Here is a 20,235-nt window from a genome sequence, read left to right as displayed (position 1 = left end):
TAAAAAAAAATTTGGTACGGTGCTTAGAAAAAGAATAAAAATATTTGCACAATCTAATGATCATGAAGTCACCCAATAAATGGTGTGGGATATAGATTGCCTTGCCACGGAGATGAGCAAAAAGATTTGCACTGCCCTGGTTAGGTGTCTACTTTGGTAGTACGTTGTAGCAAAACCAGAACTGTGCGTATTTCTTTAGCGGACATTCAAATGCTTTCATTCTAAGCACCTTTTTGCAATTACTAGGCCACCACGATGTAAGTCATGATGTGGTGGTGGCCTAGAAATCCCAAGAGGAACCCAAGGTGTGCATTCGAGTGCCGGCTGATGAAGACTGCACTGCCTTGATTCAGCTGACAAGACAACCAAAGTTCATTCTGGACCAAGGTAATCTAATTTTTTTTCACATCTCGGCTTTTCATTTTTTGGGTAAAACTATGAAATTACAACAAAAAAAATTATTCTTAACACAAAATATCAATAAATATTTAGACTAAATCGACTGCAGAGGTGGTCAGTAACCTAGGCAGCGAGCAGTAAATGAAAGAATCTCTCCATTCTTGAGAGGATTGCAAAGTTACTCGTTTTTACAAGCACTTTGAAATTTTATCAAATTAAATTGATGAGACAACTGCTCTAATTACTAGTCCCGATAGGTTAAGCACTCATATTACACTAACACCCAAGTTACTAGCCAGATTATTGCTATATATTCTACAAAGAGTAGACATGTTCCACAAAGATGAAAAAGCGCTAATTATTCTGGCCATATATTTCAGACGGTTCTTGACTATCACCTATTCCTCCAAACCCCTTCAACAAATCCATGTTGGACTTGGCTGATCATGCTTGTGAATATGGACAGCAGAGGAAATGACCAAGTCTACAGTATTCAGCCAAATGGAGTGTGATCAGGTCTATGAAATGCCCGGTTTTAATCGAGAAGTGGCCAATAGTGATGCGCGAGCGTGCTGGCTTAAGGTCTTATCTGAGCATTCTCATGTGCTAACAGTGTCTTCGGCGTGATCGAAAAATATGTTCGAGTCCCTGAAGCTGTTGGACAGCCACAACACAGGCAGAAATTGCCTAACAAAAAGGGAATCCCTGCATGCGTTGCGGCTGCCAAACAGCTGCAAGACAAAGGCGTGAGGACTTGAACCTATTATTTGAGCACGCTGAAGATGCTCTGTTAGCACCCGGACATGGTCAGATAACACCTTATCCCAGCACATTTTCTCATCACTAGTGGCCATATAGTGTTGAAGGGTCAGCTAGTGATGGATGAACTCTCTACCTCGCTATCTCCGACAGTCTCAAAGACAAAAAAAATCAGCACTTGTACCCATGGTTGGTCATCTCTCCGTTCTGGAAGAACATTTCAGAGTCTAGTTCTTGGCATCGGTGGGAGACCCTCAGTAGACCCTTCCTTCCCAAAGTGAACAAGTATTATTCTGTGATTGGTTAATAGCCTGACAAGTTCAAAGAATATTTTAGGTTCCTCTATTCACTGTACATAATATGCCTATCAACTTTAGGAAACCACAAATCAAAAGACAACTGATTGTTTCCATAGCACTGAGCTCTCACTTTTTAGTTTAGCTCCACTTTTAATTAAACTGAATGAACCCTACTCGACAGTAGATTCTCCACTAGATGTTTGCTCCATAAATAAGTCTTCTTTTATCTCTGTGCATCTCTCTCGTTCACTTCTGAGCGGCACGTCATGCATTAAATGCTATTTCATAGATGGCTGTGTGAAAATCTTTTGTGCGGCGCTTCGTCGGCTGCATGTTTATTGCCTTTTTTTTTTTTTTTTGAATTCCAGAAATGTATTGCAAAAAGATTAAGCTCATTGTGAGCAGCTCCGATAACAAATACCAAACAAAATGTATTAAAACAGAATAATAAAAAAAAAATAATCCCGCAGAGCAGAGGTCGATGTGACAGCCTCACATGACAAATGCCACATTATTCACATTACTTGCAAATCCTAATATGCTATTTTAGAAGAACATTGAGTTTCTCCCCAGTTCAACGGCAGCAAGAACAAATGCCGGCGACTTGAAATATTCCGGTGACACAATGGTAAATATGTGAGCGGGTCGTAGAGGGAGAATTCGGCAGTGTACATAGGGAACACGGGTTACCAAAATATTCGGAGTCAAATGCAGACAATCGGCTATGCTCTATAGACTAAACCAATATGTCCTCCATAATTGCTGCATTATTTCAACCCTGCAATCTGTCTACTAATGACAGAGATCTGTGCCAGCCTGACTCCATCGCCAGCGACACAATCTCATGTGCATCATTATCAGTCCTTACGAGGATCTCTCATTTCCACGGTCTATCATTGCTCAATAAACGGAACCGCATACACGACTATTTTGTAATAGGATTAGGATTTCCTAATAAGAACAACTGCGTTACTGCATCATATAAGAATTAGATTTCACCATTTCGAGGAGCCTGAATAAACCTTATTTGTTACAAGGACTAATGTTTAGAAAACATTGTCAGATGTTGTGTTTTATTAAGTAAGCACATCAGCTGCTCTTCACACTACATACACCGATTGGCCACCACATGAGACCGCCTGACAAATTGTGTGCTACGTAGCGGCACCGTGTGTCCCGACCGCTTTCTGTCAGTGCTAGCAGGAACTTTTCGCGCAATCGTAGCTCCTCTGTGGGAACGGACAGATGGCTACTCTTTCACTCCATGTATGAGCCTTGGGCATCCGTGATTCTGTCTCTACTTCACGGACTCAGATACTTAGTAGGTACTAAGAAGGACAACCAACTGTATCAGCAACACCCCACAAGGCCTGTCATATACCGGGAACACCCCACAAGACCTGCAGTATACTGGGAACATTCTACAATACCTATCATTTACAGGAGACACCCCAGAAGACCTGCCGTATACTGGTAACACAAGACCTGCCATATACAGGGTACACCCCACAAAATCTTCCTATGGTAATGTTCAATGGAAAGAGATTGGATGGCCTATTCTCACCATTTTTAATAGGCGCTAACAAGTTTATTAGGGAAACTCCACAAGACCTTCCATATATAAGGGGATCACCCCCACTAGACCTGTCATCTATAGAGACACTCCACAAAACTTGTAGTTCACCAGAAACTGAAAGACCTGTATGCAGAGAAAATTCCCCAATATTTGCTGTTTTGGAGATATTCTGACCTAGTGCTTTATGATCACAATTTGTTACAGTCATTCATGACCTTACACTTGTATATTATCAAATTCTAGAACTGACGTTTTACTTGCTGGAAAGCTAGTCTATACCAGGGACAACACACAAGAACTTGCGTATATCAGGATCACACCTCATGATATGCAGTAGACGGGCAAAACTTCATAAAACTCGCTGTATACCGGTAACACCCCACAAGGTGTTCCTTTGGTAGCTCTTCAATAGGCACAGACCTGACTGCCTACTTTTTTACTCCCTAAATGAACCTTGGGCATCCTTGACCTGGTCTATAGTTCACCGATTATCTTTTCTTGTACCACTTTTGGTAGGAACATCCAAATGCATCAGGAACACTTCATAAGACCTTCTGCATACCAAGAACACCCACTATACCTGCTGTGTACTGGAGTCGAGCTACAAGAACCACTGTGTACCAAAAACAGTCGCTAAATGCCAAGAACACCCTACAAGGATTGCTATTTTGGAGATGTTCAAACACCTAGTTTGTCACAGTCTATCAGATCCTTACACTTGTCCTTTTTTCTGTTTCCAACACATCAACTTCTAGTACTGACTGCTCAATTACTGTCTAAAGTATCCCACCCCTGACCGGAGCTTTAGTTCCCAGATATCCAATATTAGCATGTCACCCATCAGTGGTTTTAATTACACAGATTATCATTGTATACTTTACAATACAACATTTCCCAAACTGTACTGCACACTAAAAGATCAGGCGCCTTCTGCTCACTTCCATGGACATGTTCCAGGGACAACGCGCAGCTCCACTGATTTCTCTCTATTGTATTTCTGCATTATATTTATTTCATTATAGATGTCCATAATCATTTGTTAAGGGTACCGCCAAGCTAAAACTAAGTTGTAAAGCATAATGATTGTCAATCTATAATAATTCCTTGGGACATTTGACCCTTCTCTTGCTGTGAGCCACTGCCAGATACCTCTGGTGAGGAGTATTACCTATTCTAAAACCAAAAGGAATAGTGTCGAAATGCAACTCTTGGAGACCCCCATTCACAAGGTTTTCATTGGGTTCCTCACAAATTAGCGTGTTTGGCCAACTTTGCTCTAACGTACACAAGCAAGCCAATAAAGTCTCATGCACAAGGTCTAATTCTTGGTCCGTACAAACTGGGAGTGGTATGGAGCTATTACACAGCATTCACAGATGTCTATGGGGTTATATCGTAGCTGAGCCATCGTATGTTCCACCAATATGAAATTGAGGAATACAGAAATTAATATAGAAGCTGGAAATAAAATTGTCCCAGGTAGATTTTATTTTTCTTTAGAAGTATAGACTCAAGGGGAACATGCCCCTTTTCCCCCCAAACCAATTACTAAATGGAGGACTCATTCTACAGCACAAGAAGTGTCTACCATTGTGTGGTAAGGAGACAAGTAGGCTCTGTGCACATCCGTTATATGCTTGAGGGCCAAGTGGCCATAAGGGCAGCAGGAGGACATGGATAATGGCTATCGGTGTTCCCTTGAGGCCCTGGGTTCACATCCAAATAAAGACAAAATCTATACAGCTGGTGCAGATGGATGTAGGATGGCTAGGTGGTCAAGAACTTGTGGCCTGGAGAGTAGCACCTTGTTAGGGCGCCCTGCCTTCGTTGTGCAAGTTGGATAGTCACTTAAATGTATGAACCGAGATAGAAATGATACGAAAGCTGCACCATTAGTGGAAAAGAGCAGCATTTTTTTTTTTTTTTTAAGAATACAACCTATACCAGTGTTCCCCAATTCCGGTCCTCAAGAGCCACCAACAGGTCATGTTTTCAGGATTTCCTTAGTATTGCACAGGTGATTGAATGCTTGCCTATCCAGGTAATGCGATTATCACCTGTGTAATACTAAGAAAATCCTGAAAACATGACCTGTTGGTGGCTCTTGAGGACAAGAGTTGGGGAACACTGACCTATACAATAAGAAACAAAACAAAAATGCAACGTTCCACCTAAAATACAGAAGGAAAAACTAAATTTTCTACAATTCTATGGTTGCGATCACTTAGAAATGCCTTTTTTTCATGAAAATGACTTAGGCAGACTATGGCTTTAAGCTTGTCCAAACTCGCCAATTTCTGTCGGACATACTACCTATCTGTGCATGGGAGGATTCCGTAGGAAGAAGGGTTGGGCATGTTGCATTTTGGCACTGATTTTTTTGGTTTTAGGGTAGGTAATGCTCCTCACCAGAGGGATCTGGCAGTAGCTTACTTCCTTCTCTGTAATTAAAACCTATGCACCCTCGACAAAACAGAGTGTGCATGGGAGGGTCAAAAGGAACAAGCAGTCAACAGCTAGTGAAGATAAAAAAGCAACCTTAAGGTTTGTAATTGTACCAACATGCTGGTCGGCTTTTTATACTCGAGATTAGAAATAACCATAATCCAAAATAGAGCCAACGCCTAACAGGGGTTGTCTCAACTTTTTAAAATGGTTAAACTCGCAAAGAGTTTATAAAAACAAATGTTGTCATTTATTTCTTTCGAATGTGTGCTGCTCATTGCCTAGGTTATTGGTCACCGCCGCAATCTATGGTAGTGGACGGGTTCTACGACTAGCAGAGTGCACTAGAAAGCACTGTTCTGAAGATTGTTAGATTCGGACTGTCTTGGTGCCCCTGTGCTCCACTGAGGCTTCAGAGGCAAAGCTGCATTGGAGAAAGAACAGACTAGTAGTGCAACCATACCACTGGTGTCAAATGTCAATCTTTAAGAGCGCACCGCCACTCAGCAAGCTAGGAGGCAGAGGAGCGGTTCCCTCCTAAAGACAGAAGAACAGATGACTAAGTCTGTATGAATGAAATTCCCATCTTTCACATGTGTCTTAAAACAATCACTGAGGATACCTTATTCCCTCAAGTAACTGTTTGTGCCCCAGATTGTTAAACAGTATAAATATATTACTGATGTTAACACAACCCCCAGGATTGTAATAAAATGGCAAACTAATCCGTTTAATGCATAGCTTGCCTTCAGAATTTCCCTAATTCTCTCTCCTAGGAAACATATACTCATTAAAAAGCACATTCTAAAATCTTCCTACTACTGCGCCTTTTTTAAGAGTTATCACAGAAAGCTAATTTATCGCCCAGCTCCTAGAATGGGAAGTGTTAAAGGACATCGGCATAAACGGCAAAGCTTGAGAATGTGCAGAGATCACGGCAGATCGATGAAGGAAGAGGGCGGAACGATAGATGGTCTGCAGCAGTCAGGCAATGGAGGAGAGAATCCCGAGCGTGTGGTTTGTGAGGCTGCGGATACTAGACTTACTGCATGACTCCACAACTACAGGACTCCACATTAATGACCTTGTGGAGCCTAGCTTCGACCCAAGAGCCTTTGGCACACACAACTATAAAGCTGACAAATAACATTAAAGACTACTTAATTAAATCGTACTGGTTTCAAGTGACTTTCCAGAAAAAAAAAAAAGGAGGAATAACAAAATTTTTAACCATTATATGACTTGTATCCCGTATTTTTCTCCTCTAAGTTCTCTCTAATTTTCAGTTGTCTCTGTGCTAGTGGGTGGAGATTATTTGCGATGATGTCTCCCATACACAGCACACACAGAAATAAAGCATTAACGTTGTCCTCCATGCTGCTGCTACTTCTACATAGCGCAGTAGGGCTTAGCAATGCAGCTGAATTCAGCTTTGTGGTGAGATGAAACACTTACTGGAAAGCAACATTCAAAGCATTCTAAATTAGTACTGAGCAATGTAGCTGTGAATTTAGCTCTGTGGTGAGATAAACACTTAGTGGAAAGCAGCATCATGGGGAACAATTACAAAGGAGTACTGAGCAATTCAGCTTTGAATTTATCTCTGTGGTGAGATGAAACACTTACTGGAAAGCAACATTGAAAGCATTCTAAATTAGTACTGAGCAATGTAGCTGTGAATTTAGCTCTGTGGTGAGAAAAACACTTAGTGGAAAGCAGCATCATGGGGAACAATTACAAAGGAGTACTGAGCAATTCAGCTTTGAATTTATCTCTGTGGTGAGATGAAACACTTACTGGAAAGCAACATTGAAAGCATTCTAAATTAGTACTGAGCAATGTAGCTGTGAATTTAGCTCTGTGGTGAGAAAAACACTTAGTGAAAAGCAGCATCATGAGGAACAATTACAAAGGAGTACTGAGCAATTCAGCTTTGAATGTATCTCTGTGGTGAGATGAAACACTGACTGGAAAGCAACATTGAAAGCATTCTAAATTAGTACTGAGCAATGTAGCTGTGAATTTAGCTCTGTGGTGAGATAAACACTTAGTGGAAAGCAGCATCATGGGGAACAATTACAAAGGAGTACTGAGCAATTCAGCTTTGAATTTATCTCTGTGGTGAGATGAAACACTTACTGGAAACCAGCAGCATTGCTACCAGTAGGTCTGTGCCTCTGTTTCACTTTGCTTCTCAGTCAGCACCTCCCTTCCCCTGCCTCCATAGACTTTAATAAGCAGCCGAAAACCGCAATGTGCTGAAAGCCATCACCAGGATGCAGATATATCGGTGGGAAAGGGCCACTGGGATCACATTCATGAGCATTGGAGAAAAGGGAATTGTCAAGCAGGCATATTAGTCGTGGTAATAATGTCATTAGAAATTATGCCTACTTGCTGGCAGTTTCTTGATAAAATTCAGCTCGGAATGAAAAAAAATAATGGACTGTTTAAAGGAAGAAAGGCTGAAAACTTCCTATGTGCACATATAGAAGACATGGAGGGTGAGGAATATTGAATGGAATCATCAAGAAAGGAGACGTGGCAATAATGAACAAAGGGAATAATAAACCCTAAATATGCAATAAAAACAGGAGATTAAACAAGAGAAGTGAGGACAATGGGAAAACTCAAGACCGAAGAGAGGAAGGAGAGAGGTACAAGCTAATTTATCTTCAGAAAGGAGATTAACAATGATCATCACGACGTACGATAAACTACCAGTATAGAGTGCACTAGGAAGAAAGAGGACAGAAGGTAACGGAGCGGTGCAAGGTTCATCAAGAGCATTCCGGAAAGGTGTAGGAATATGACCAAGTCTTCACAGCAGGCTATAATGGAAAGCCGAGCAGTGAGCTGACATATAGGATAATGCAAAGGGCATAATGCCCAGCAGGACAATGTCGAAGAGATCACAGACTAAGAACAGTAATGGGAAGAACAAAGGAGAACAGGTTAGTTAGGGGATAAAAAGAAGAGTAACAGCTTAAAGCGCACAATGGAGAAGACGAACGAAGGGCAGAATCTGCAAAATCAGACACGAAGACAAAGGCACAGCAAGAACGTGAACCAAACCGAGCGACAAAAAAAAGACCAAAGAACAATGTCAACATCTGAAATCTGATACTGCAATATGGACGGCATATAAGCATATTGTCCGGATCGGATCGCCTGGGCAGATTAGCGGCCCTACATAACGGGTACATGGAGGCATGCGCCGTACGTGCAGACATCCTAACCCAGAAACACACATTACAATACGCTGCAGGCACAACAGTTCTGCACTGTGACAAACGCACAATAAAAAACATAAACACACAAGGAAAGAGGAGCAACGTAACACCGGGGTCAGGCATTTACCAGCATGCAATGATCTGGGCGTGCACAGCATGCAAAGACGCCACATGCTGCAGTCGTGCAGGAAGAGAAAAAACGTAAGCCTAGAGTAGTGCTGGAAAACGCTGTAGAGCATTCTTCAGGAAACAGAGCCACGTTGGTCTACAGGCCTCGTCAGGTATTGCAGACCACTTCAGTAGAGTCGACACAATCCAACAGGGATGTATAAAGAACTTGGCACTCTAAATAGTAATGCTGAAAGTTAATTGGAGCAATTCAAAATAATACATGAACGACGTTTGGGTTCTCTAAAGCAGACCTTCATCAGACGTATGGATTGTATGAGAATGACGGGACCAAGCAGAGCGTAAACGCTGAGAACAAAGTGACAGTACTATGTATGGAGTATATATAATTGTCACTTCCCTCTCGGTGTATACTCACCACCTGGTCTCGTCAACCACATGCAATCTGTAAGTCTGATGAAGGGTCATACATGTATTTATTTGGACTGCTACAATTAAAACTCAGTATTTGGCATGCACCCTCTGTTGGCATTTCTACACGAGCCCCCCCATCGGCACGCCTACACGAGTGACCCCCCCCCCAGTCGGCACGCCTACACGAGCGACCCCCCCCAGTTGGCATGCCTACACGAGTGACCCCCCCCCCCCCAGTCGGCACGCCTACACGAGCGACACCCCTCAGTTAGCACACCTATACGAGCGACACCCCCAGTCGGCACGCCTACACAAGCGACCCCCCCAGTCGGCACGCCTACACAAGTGCCTACCCAGTCGGCATGCCTACACGAGCGACCCCCCCAATCGGCACGCCTACACAAGTGCCTACCCAGTCGGCATGCCTACACCAGCGACCCCCCCCAGTCGGCACGCCTACACAAGTGCCTACCCAGTCGGCATGCCTACACGAGCGACCCCCCCAATCGGCACGCCTACACAAGTGCCTACCCAGTCGGCATGCCTACACCAGCGACCCCCCCCAGTCAGCACGCCTACACGAGCGACCCCCCCCCAGTCGGCACGCCTACACGAGCGACCCCCCCCAGTCGGCACGCCTACACGAGCGACCCCCCCAGTCGGCACGCCTACACGAGTGCCCACCCAGTCGGCACGCCTACATGAGCGACCCCCCCAGTCGGCACGCCTACACGAGCGACCCCCCCCCCAGTCGGCACGCCTACACGAGTGGCCACCCAGTCGGCATGCCTACACGAGCGTTCCCCCCCGCCCAAGTCCGCACGCCTACACGAGCGCCCCCCCCCCCAGTAGGCAAGCCTACACGAACGTTACCCCCCGCCCCCAAGCCGACACAGGCGCCCTCCCAGTTGGCACACCTACACGAGTGGACCCCCCAGTCGACACCCCTACATGAGCAGCTTCGTCGGTACCCTTACATGAGCACCCTCGTTGATGAGCACCTTGAATTCTTTTGAATCCATACTATTACATCCCAGGGGAGTGGCAATTTCCGTAAGAAAGCCTTCACCTTTTTCTCATTTTACACCATTCCTAATTTTCTGAATTTAAGATGTTGACGTAACAAGCATCTTACGGTTGTGACAACCGATGCTTATTTTGCAGATTCTTAGTATTTGACCTACAGCGTCTGAGGCAGCGGTGGAGGAGCTTGAAGCACAGTGGTATGATAATAACATACATGTGCTGGGAGCTACTCGGGTAATTAAACAGGAACTGGCAGGCCCGATGCCCTCGGGGGGCCATGTATGGGATTTACGTCTGCCGGTGAAGCAGCTGCACAGGCAGCAACACATACATTGCATTTACAATTAAAGAAGCTTTTTAGACAGCACGTCGTCCATCGTGCGCTCGCAGGAGTAATATATGTATATATGGTCAGTAGAGACATGATTAAAAGGGCTTAAACAGCTGAAAAAAAAGGGAAAAGAAAATAAGCAGGTAGAGAGTTAAGAAAAAAAGCAGGAAGGAGAAAAGGGAAGAGGGAGCAGGAGACCGAAAGTGGCGACTGTAGCGAAAACGAAAACAAGGAGAGCGAGAAGGAAGGAGGTCAGGCGATCGCAGCCTCGTGCATGTAAAGAATCCTGATTAAAGCCAACGCCGGCAAACCAATAATAATAAATCCTCTCCAGCTTGGGAGGAGGAGTAATGCAAACTGTCAGCGAGCGCATCATTTATACAAGAGGAGTGCTGATAAATTCCTCCTGATTAAACTTCTCTGCAGACTGTATCTGGAAATTAATGTATACAGACAGAATGTCACAATGTATATGCGGGGAACGCGTCTCCGAACCTCAGACCTTAATTAGATGAAGGTGCTGAGGATACACAGCGTAACGCCCTACTGAACCGGGAGAGCAATCCGAGCAAGAAATAGAGAAGGATATATCCACGTGTACTCTAATAGCAGAGGCCATGTTACCAGCCCGGCACCGGCTATACCCCCCGACAAAGCTCCGCATTGTGCCTCTGCCATTCCTCCGGAATGTTTATTAGTAAACAGTCCATTACTCCGGTCTAAGGGGTGTGTCCCTGAACAGACCGCACTGATTGGATGCTGTCAGGCTGCACAGGGACACGCCCTCAACTGGTAGAAATTGGATAGATAGATATCTCCCCAGTCCTTGAAATAAATATATATATATATATATATATATATATATATATATATATATATATATATATATATATATATATACACAGTGGGGCAAAAAAGTATTTAGTCAGTCAGCAATAGTGCAAGTTCCACCACTTAAAAAGATGAGAGGCGTCTGTAATTTACATCATAGGTAGACCTCAACTATGGGAGACAAACTGGGAAAAAAAAAATCCAGAAGATCACATTGTCTGTTTTTTTATCATTTTTTTTGCATATTATGGTGGAAAATAAGTATTTGGTCAGAAACAAAATTTCATCTCAATACTTTGTAATATATCCTTTGTTGGCAATGACAGAGGTCAAACGTTTTCTGTAAGTCTTCACAAGGTTGCCACACACTGTTGTTGGTATGTTGGCCCATTCCTCCATGCAGATCTCCTCTAGAGCAGTGATGTTTTTGGCTTTTCGCTTGGCAACACGGACTTTCAACTCCCTCCAAAGGTTTTATATAGGGTTGAGATCTGGAGACTGGCTAGGCCACTCCAGGACCTTGAAATGCTTCTTACGAAGCCACTCCTTCGTTGCCCTGGTGGTGTGCTTTGGATAATTGTCATGTTGAAAGACCCAGCCACGTTTCATCTTCAATGCCCTTGCTGATGGAAGGAGGTTTGCACTCAAAATCTCACGATACATGGCCCCATTCATTCTTTCATGTACCCGGATCAGTTGTCCTGGCCCCTTTGCAGAGAAACAGCCCCAAAGCATGATGCTTCCACCACCATGCTTTACAGTAGGTATGGTGTTTGATGGATGCAACTCAGTATTCTTTTTCCTCCAAACACGACAAGTTGTGTTTCTACCAAACAGTTCCAGATTGGTTTCATCAGACCATAGGACATTCTCCCAAAACTCCTCTGGATCATCCAAATGCTCTCTAGCAAACTTCAGACGGGCCCGGACATGTACTGGCTTAAGCAGTGGGACACGTCTGGCACTGCAGGATCTGAGTCCATGGTGGCGTAGTGTGTTACTTATGGTAGGCCTTGTTACATTGGTCCCAGCTTTCTGCAGTTTCTTCACTAGTGCCCCCCGCGTGGTTCTGGGATTTTTGCTCACCGTTCTTGTGATCATTCTGACCCCACGGGGTGGGATTTTGCGTGGAGCCCCAGATCGAGGGAGATTATCAGTGGTCTTGTATGTCTTCCATTTTCTAATTATTGCTCCCACTGTTGATTTCTTCACTCCAAGCTGGTTGGCTATTGCAGATTCAGTCTTCCCAGCCTGGTGCAGGGATACAATTTTGTTTCTGGTGTCCTTTGACAGCTCTTTGGTCTTCACCATAGTGGAGTTTGGAGTCAGACTGTTTGAGGGTGTGCACAGGTGTCTTTTTATACTGATAACAAGTTTAAACAGGTGTCATTACTACAGGTAATGAGTGGAGGAAAGAGGAGACTCTTAAAGAAGAAGTTACAGGTCCGTGAGAGCCAGAAATCTTGATTGTTTGTTTCTGACCAAATACTTATTTTCCACCATAATATGCAAATAAAATGATAAAAAAACAGACAATGTGATTTTCTGGATTTTTTTTTCTCAGTTTGTCTCCCATAGTTGAGGTCTACCTATGATGTAAATTACAGACGCCTCTCATCTTTTTAAGTGGTGGAACTTGCACTATTGCTGACTGACTAAATACTTTTTTGCCCCACTGTATGTATATATATATATATATATATATATATATATATATATATATATATATATATATATATATATATATATATATATATATATATATATATACACATATTTTTTTTTTTTTTGCCTAGAATACTACTTCCTGCAATTTGTGCCAACTTCCGTGGCTTTGTCTGGAGCTAATGTCCGGAGCTAATATCCGGAGCTAATGTCCGGAGATAAGTGACGTCAACAGTGTCCAGTGTCTGATTGGTTGCCGCCTGCTGCGAGCGACCAATCAGAAACATGCCGTACTGTGACACACTCCGCCCGCCATTTTGGTGTGATTTTTGAATTTTTACCTCACAGCAAGTTTCTACTGCGTGGAGGCGGGCCCAGTGACGTTGCTCTTCAAGCTCCTGCCGAATTTCGTCAAAAAAATGATAATACCATTTACCAAAACTATATATATTTAGTTGTGAAGTGGTTCAGTGACATTTTCACACCAATTTTGAACTTTTGTTTGGTGTTTTCTCCATATACTGCCTATTATTCACTGACTGTTATACTGAGAGACTGCCGTTTATTAACCTCTTCTTTGCCACATTGGGTATATTGCTCTATTATTTGCCACATAAGGACATTGTCCATTATTGCCCAGCAATTTCTTAAATAACAAGAATTGTCAAGAGCTGGTGAGTGCAGCCATTTTTTGTTCTTTCTTACTATTATTTATTAATTGTATTATTCTTACATTTGAATAAATTAAGTATATATGGATTCTAGACTCCCGATTCTTTAGAATCGGGCTGCCATCTAGTATGTATATGTATATGTGTATATATATATATATATATATATATATATATATATATATATATATATATATATATATATATATATACATATATATATACATACACACTAGCTGAAGAGCCCAGCGTTGCCTGGGCATAGTAAATATCTGTGGTTAGTTATAGCACCTCACTTCTCTTATTTTCCCATCACGCCTCTCATTTTCCCCCTCACATCTCTCATTTTACCCCTCACTCCTCTTATTTTCCCCCTCACATCTGTCATTTTCTGATCACTCCACTATTTTCGCTCACTCCTATCATTTTGCACTCACTCCTTTCATTTTCCCCTCAGTATATACATGTTTGTCATCTCCCTTATATATAGTATACACCTGTATGTGATCTCCTGCATATAGTATACCTGTATGTCATCTCCCCTGTATATAGAATATACCTGCTGTATGTCATCTCCTCCTCTATATACCTATGTGTCATCTTCTCTTTTATATATTATACTTGTATGTCATCTCCTCCTGTATATAGTATATACGCGTCTCATCTCCTCCTGTATATAGTATATACCTGTGTCATCTGCTCCTGTATATAGTATATACCTGTGTGTCATCTCCCCTGTATATAGCATATACGTGTGTCATCTGCTCCTGTATATAGTATATACTAGCTATTGAACCCGTTCTACGCCCGGGTGGCGAGCATTTATATTGGTATATGGTCTCCATCCTGGTATGTGCTGCTCCATCCTGCGTCCCCATCCTGTCATGTGCTGCTCCCATCCTGCGCCCCCGTTCTGTCATGTGCTGCTCTCATCCTGCACCCCGTTCTGTCATGTGCTGCTCCCATCCTGCGCCCCCGTTCTGTCATGTGCTGCTCCCATCCTGCCATGTGCTGCTCCCATCCTGCGCCCGTTCTGTCATGTGCTGCTCCCATCCTGCACCCGTTCTGTCATGTGCTGCTGCCATCCTGCGCCCGTTCTGTCATGTGCTGCTCCCATCCTGTCATGTGCTGCTGCCATCCTGCGCCCGTTCTGTCATGTGCTGCTGCCATCCTGCGCCCGTTCTGTCATGTGCTGCTGCCATCCTGCGCCCGTTCTGTCATGTGCTGCTGCCATCCTGCGCCCGTTCTGTCATGTGCTGCTGCCATCCTGCGCCCGTTCTGTCATGTGCTGCTGCCATCCTGCGCCCGTTCTGTCATGTGCTGCTGCCATCCTGCGCCCGTTCTGTCATGTGCTGCTGCCATCCTGCGCCCGTTCTGTCATGTGCTGCTGCCATCCTGCGCCCGTTCTGTCATGTGCTGCTGCCATCCTGCGCCCGTTCTGTCATGTGCTGCTGCCATCCTGCGCCCGTTCTGTCATGTGCTGCTCCCATCCTGCCCCGTTCTGTCATGCGCTGCTCCCATCCTGCGCCACCATTGTATTATATGCCCCCCATAAGACGCTCCAGTGTGTATGCCTCCGTATGCTGCTGCCATATGAAAAAAAAAAAATACCATACTCACCTATCGTCCGGCTCCACTGCAGGTGTGTCTTCAAGAAAATGGCGCCGGAAAGCGCGGACTGCGCAGGCGCCGATTCCGGCAGCAGGAATCGGCGCCTGCGCAGTCCGCGCTTTCCAGCACCATTTTCTTGAAGACACACTCCGGCTCCTCTGCCTGTGACTGGTAAGTCAGAGGGCGGCGCCGGCGCGCATTAAGCGCGTCATCGTGCCCTCTGAACTGTCACAGCAGAGGAGCCGGGAGACAGAGCCGCACGCAGCGCTGGAACGGGGGACAGGTGAATATACTTACCCTCCTGGCGGTCCCTGACTCTCCGGTGGAGATCGCGGTATGCGTTCAGTGCTTACGCATACCGCGATCTCCTGGGAGCGTCACTCTGTGGGGGCCAGACTGCGACGGCGCTTGCGCCTGCGCAGTCTATAAAGGCTTCGGACAGAGTGACGCTCCCAGCGTTATATTATAGATGTGTGTCATCTCCTCCTGTATATAGTATATACCTGTATGTCATCTCCCCTGTATATAGTATATATCTGTGTGTCATCTCCCCTGTATATAGTATATATCTGTGTCATCTCCTCCTGTATATAGTATATATCCGTGTGTCATCTCCTCCTGTATATAGTATGTACCTGTATGTCATCTCCCCTGTATATAGTATATACCGGTGTGTCATCTCTCCTGTATATAGTATATATCTGTGTGTCATCTCCCCTGTATATAGTATATATCTGTGTCATCTCCTCCTGTATATAGTATGTACCTGTATGTCATCTCCTCCTCTATATAGTATATACCTGTGTGTTATCTCTCCTGTATATAGTATATATCTGTGTGTCATCTCCCCTGTATATAGTATATATCTGTGTCATCTCCTGTATTAGACCTCGTTAACACGTTATTTGCTCAGTATTTTGACCTCAGTATTTGTAAGATAAATTGGCAGCCTGATAAATCCCCAGCCAACAGGAAGCCCTCCCCCCGGCAGTATATATTAGCTCACACATAATAGACAGGTCATGTGACTGACAGCTGCTGTATTTCCTATATGGTACATTTGTTGCTCTTGTAGTTTGTCTGCTTATTGATCAGATTTTTATTTTTGAAGGATAATACCAGACTTGTGTGTGTTTTAGGGCGAGTTTCATGTGTCAAGTTGTGTGTGTTGAGTTGCGTGTGGCGACATGCATGTAGCGACTTTTGTGAGATGAGTTTTATGTGGCGACATGCGTGTAGAAATTTTTGTGTGTCGAGTTGCATGTGACAGGTTAGTGTAGCAAGTTGTGTGCAAGTTTTGCGCATGGCGAGTTTTGCGCGTGGGAGTTGTGTGGTGCGTTTTGAGTATGTGCAAGTTTTGTGTGAGGCAACTTTGCATGTGGCAATTTTTCCGCGTGTGGCAAGTTTTCCATGAGGCGAGTTTTGCACGTATGGCGAGTTTTGCGTGAGCCTAGTTTTGCACGTGGAGTGTTTTGCGCGTGGCGAGTTTTCCATGAGGTGAGTTTTGCACGTGTGGCGAGTTTTCCATGAGGTGAGTTTTGCACGTGTGGCGAGTTTTGCGCGTGGCGAGATTTGAGCGGCGACTTTTGTGTTTCGACTTTTATGTGGCGAGGTTGGTGTATGTGTGGTGAAATGTGTGCTGAGGGTGGTATATGTGTTCAAGCACGTGGTAGTGTGTGGCGCATTTTGTGTGTGTGTTCATATCCCTGTGTGTGGTGAGTATCCCATGTCGGGGCCCCACATTAGCAACTGTACGGTATATACTCTTTGGCGCCATCGCTCTCATTCTTTAAGTCCCCCTTGTTCACATCTGGCAGCTGTCAATTTGCCTCCAACACTTTTCCTTTCACTTTTTCCCCATTATGTAGATAGGGGCAAAATTGTTTGGTGAATTGGAATGTGCGGGGTTAAAATTTCACCTCACAACATAGCCTATGACGCTCTCGGGGTCCAGACGTGTGACTGTGCAAAATTTTGATGCTGTAGCTGCGACGGTGCAGATGCCAATCCCGGACATACATACATACACACACACATACATACATACATACACACATTCAGCTTTATATATTAGATATATTAAATATATATATATATATATATCTCTATCTCTCTCTATATATATAATCTATCTCTCCATCTATCTCTCTATCTATACAGTTATATGAAAAAGTTTGGGCACCCCTATTAATCTTAAGCTTAATGTTTTATAAAAAAAATTTTTTTTGCAACAGCTATTTCGGTTTCATATATCTAATAACTGTTGGACACAGTAATGTTTCTGCCTTGAAATGAGGTTTATTGTACTAACAGAAAATGTGCAATCTGCATTCAAACAAAATTTGACCACTCCCAGCGAAAAAAAAAAAGTTGTCAGTGTCCGATAACTTTCACCAAATGTGTATGGGGCCCTATAGTATCATCAAATCAAATTCAGAACTGTAAAAAAGGTGATCACTAGTGATGAGCGAGTGTACTCGTTATTCGAGATTTCCCGAGTACGATCAGGTGATCTATGAGTATTTGTTAGTGTTTGGAGATTTAGTTTTCATCACCTCAGCTGAATGATTTACATCTACTACCCAGGCTGAGTACATGTGGGGGTTGCCTGGTTTTTAGGGAATCCCCACATGTACTCAGGCTGGGTAGTAGCTGTAAATCATTCAGCTGTCACGATAAACTAAATCTCCGTACACTAACAAATACTCGGGAAAACCTGAGCAACGAGTATATTCGCTCATCGCTAGTGATCACACACTTATAGCGGATGTCCGGTGAAAATAAGTTATCACCGATTCTTCAAAACAGAAGAAAACTTACTAATCGGTGCGGGGTCTGACCGCTGAGACCTACAATGATCGACAGTCAGACTGCCATATAATTAGGAAAGAGATCACAACTCAATTTTCGGACTGGCCGGCAGGTCTACCAATCCAAGAGTGGCTCGGGCCAGGAAAGCTGCCGGCGAGTCCATGCACTGCATTCGATTTTGGTCCGATTTATACGGCCGTCTAACCGTGCCCTAAAAGTGCCTCGTTATGCCAATTAGTTCAAGTCCCAGCAGTCAGACCCCCATCCATCAATCAATTATCACCTAAGCTGTTGGAGGATTGCTATTGGAGACAGCTACTCATAGAATGTTAGAATTGGAAGGGACATCCGGGGTCATAGTGTCCAACCCCCTGCTCAATGCGGGATTCACTGATCCATATCAGACAGATGTCTGTCTAGCCTCTGTTTGAAGACTTCCATTGAAGGAGAACTCCCCACTAGTGATGAGCGAGTATACTCGTTTTGCTCGGGTTTTCCCGAGCACGCTCGGGTGGTCTCCGAGTATTTGTGACTGCTCGGAGATTTAATTTTTGTTGTAGCAGCTGCATGATTTATGGCTGTTAGCCAGTCTAGGTAAATGTGGGGGTTGCCTGGTTGCTAGGGAATCCCCACATGTATTCAAGCTGTCTAGTAGCCACAAATCATCCTGCTGTGTGGACAAAAACTAAATCTCCGAGCATCAACAAATACACGGAGATCACCCGAGCTACTAGCAGACTCGCTCATCACTACTGCCTACCTCTCTGGCCGCCTGTTCCACTCGATCACCCTCACTGTCAAAGTTTTTTCTAATATCTAATCTGTCTCTTGTCCCTTTCAGTTTCATTCCATTTCTTCTCGTGTTTCCATGTGCAAATGAGAATAATGATGATCCCTCTACACTGTGACAGCCCTTCAGATTTTTGTAGTTTCCGCTTAGCCTTTTTTTTTGCAAGCTAAACATTCCCAGATCCTTTAACCGCTCCTCGTGGGACATACTTTACAGTCCGCTCACTATCCTGGTAGCTCTTCTCTGAACTTGCTTCAGTTTTTAAAATGTTGTTTTTAAAATGTGGTGCCCAGAACTAGACACAGTATTCCAGATGAGGCCTGACTCAGTATTCCACCTGACTCACCCATTCAATCCTGCATGTTTAGTCAATAGAGAACGTGGAAGCCTTAAGGAACCAAGATTGGGCATGCTGAAATTAAAAATGTCCCATCCATCCTCCTGTTCACCCAACATAAGCGGTCTGAAGTATAGACAGAGCTCGATACGCATAGATGCTTGTCTATTGCCTGAAAATCTATGTGATCGTCCAGCATTTATCCAATTGGCACCGCGACCCAAAACTTCCTAGTTCAGCAATTGTCTAGACAAGATTCCATTACGTATCTTAACTTTCATCCTAGCAATAAATGGGTCCCGTGCATCGCTGTGTTGTCCGTACACACTTGGTGCAACCCTCCACAAGGTTGTGGCAATACAGAGAAATCCAGGAGTCAGGGCACCAGACGTCCTACTTTTGGTAGAGAAAAATCACAACGTTTCAGCCGCACAGGGCCTTTATCAAGCCATAGAAATGCATCTCCCTCATTTTCTATGGCTTGATGAAGGCCCGTGCGTGGGAGAGAAATTTTAATTTTTCTTTACCAATAAAGGTTACCCAAAGGAGGACGTCTGGTGCCCTGGACTTCTCTTGACCCTCATCCAGCAGGTCAAGACTTTTCACACATTTCATCTCTGCTTCGTGCATTTTTAGCATAAATATCAGCTAGATACGAAAAAACTGTACTTTTTCTTGTGTAAAGACTTGCGCAAGAGGGTTACAGAACGTTGCAGATCCCACCAGCCGCATTAGCCATTAGTGCAGTCATGCATTTCATGCACAGGTCTCAGGAAAGGACCAGAATGTAGACAAGACAAACCAAACAGAGCAACAAGCCAGGCCCGACGTTGGAAAGAGATCTAGTTCTGAATCTAATGGACCACAGAACCCACCACTAGACGTGAAGCCAAATAAATGGATACAAT

The 20,235-nt window shown here is 44.0% G+C and overlaps 1 protein-coding gene across 8 annotated transcripts in view; it reads right to left on the bottom strand.

Annotated features, from left to right (window-relative positions):
• Nucleotides 1-20,235, bottom strand: part of CADM1 (cell adhesion molecule 1) — a 232,581-nt gene that overhangs the window by 7,813 nt on the left and 204,533 nt on the right. The gene's annotated exons all lie outside the window — the stretch shown is intronic.

Source organism: Ranitomeya imitator, chromosome 10, assembly GCF_032444005.1.
Source record: "Ranitomeya imitator isolate aRanImi1 chromosome 10, aRanImi1.pri, whole genome shotgun sequence".
Taxonomy (NCBI): domain Eukaryota; kingdom Metazoa; phylum Chordata; class Amphibia; order Anura; family Dendrobatidae; genus Ranitomeya; species Ranitomeya imitator.
Note: the sequence above shows the minus strand (reverse complement) of the source record. Positions and strands in the feature narration are given on the sequence as shown.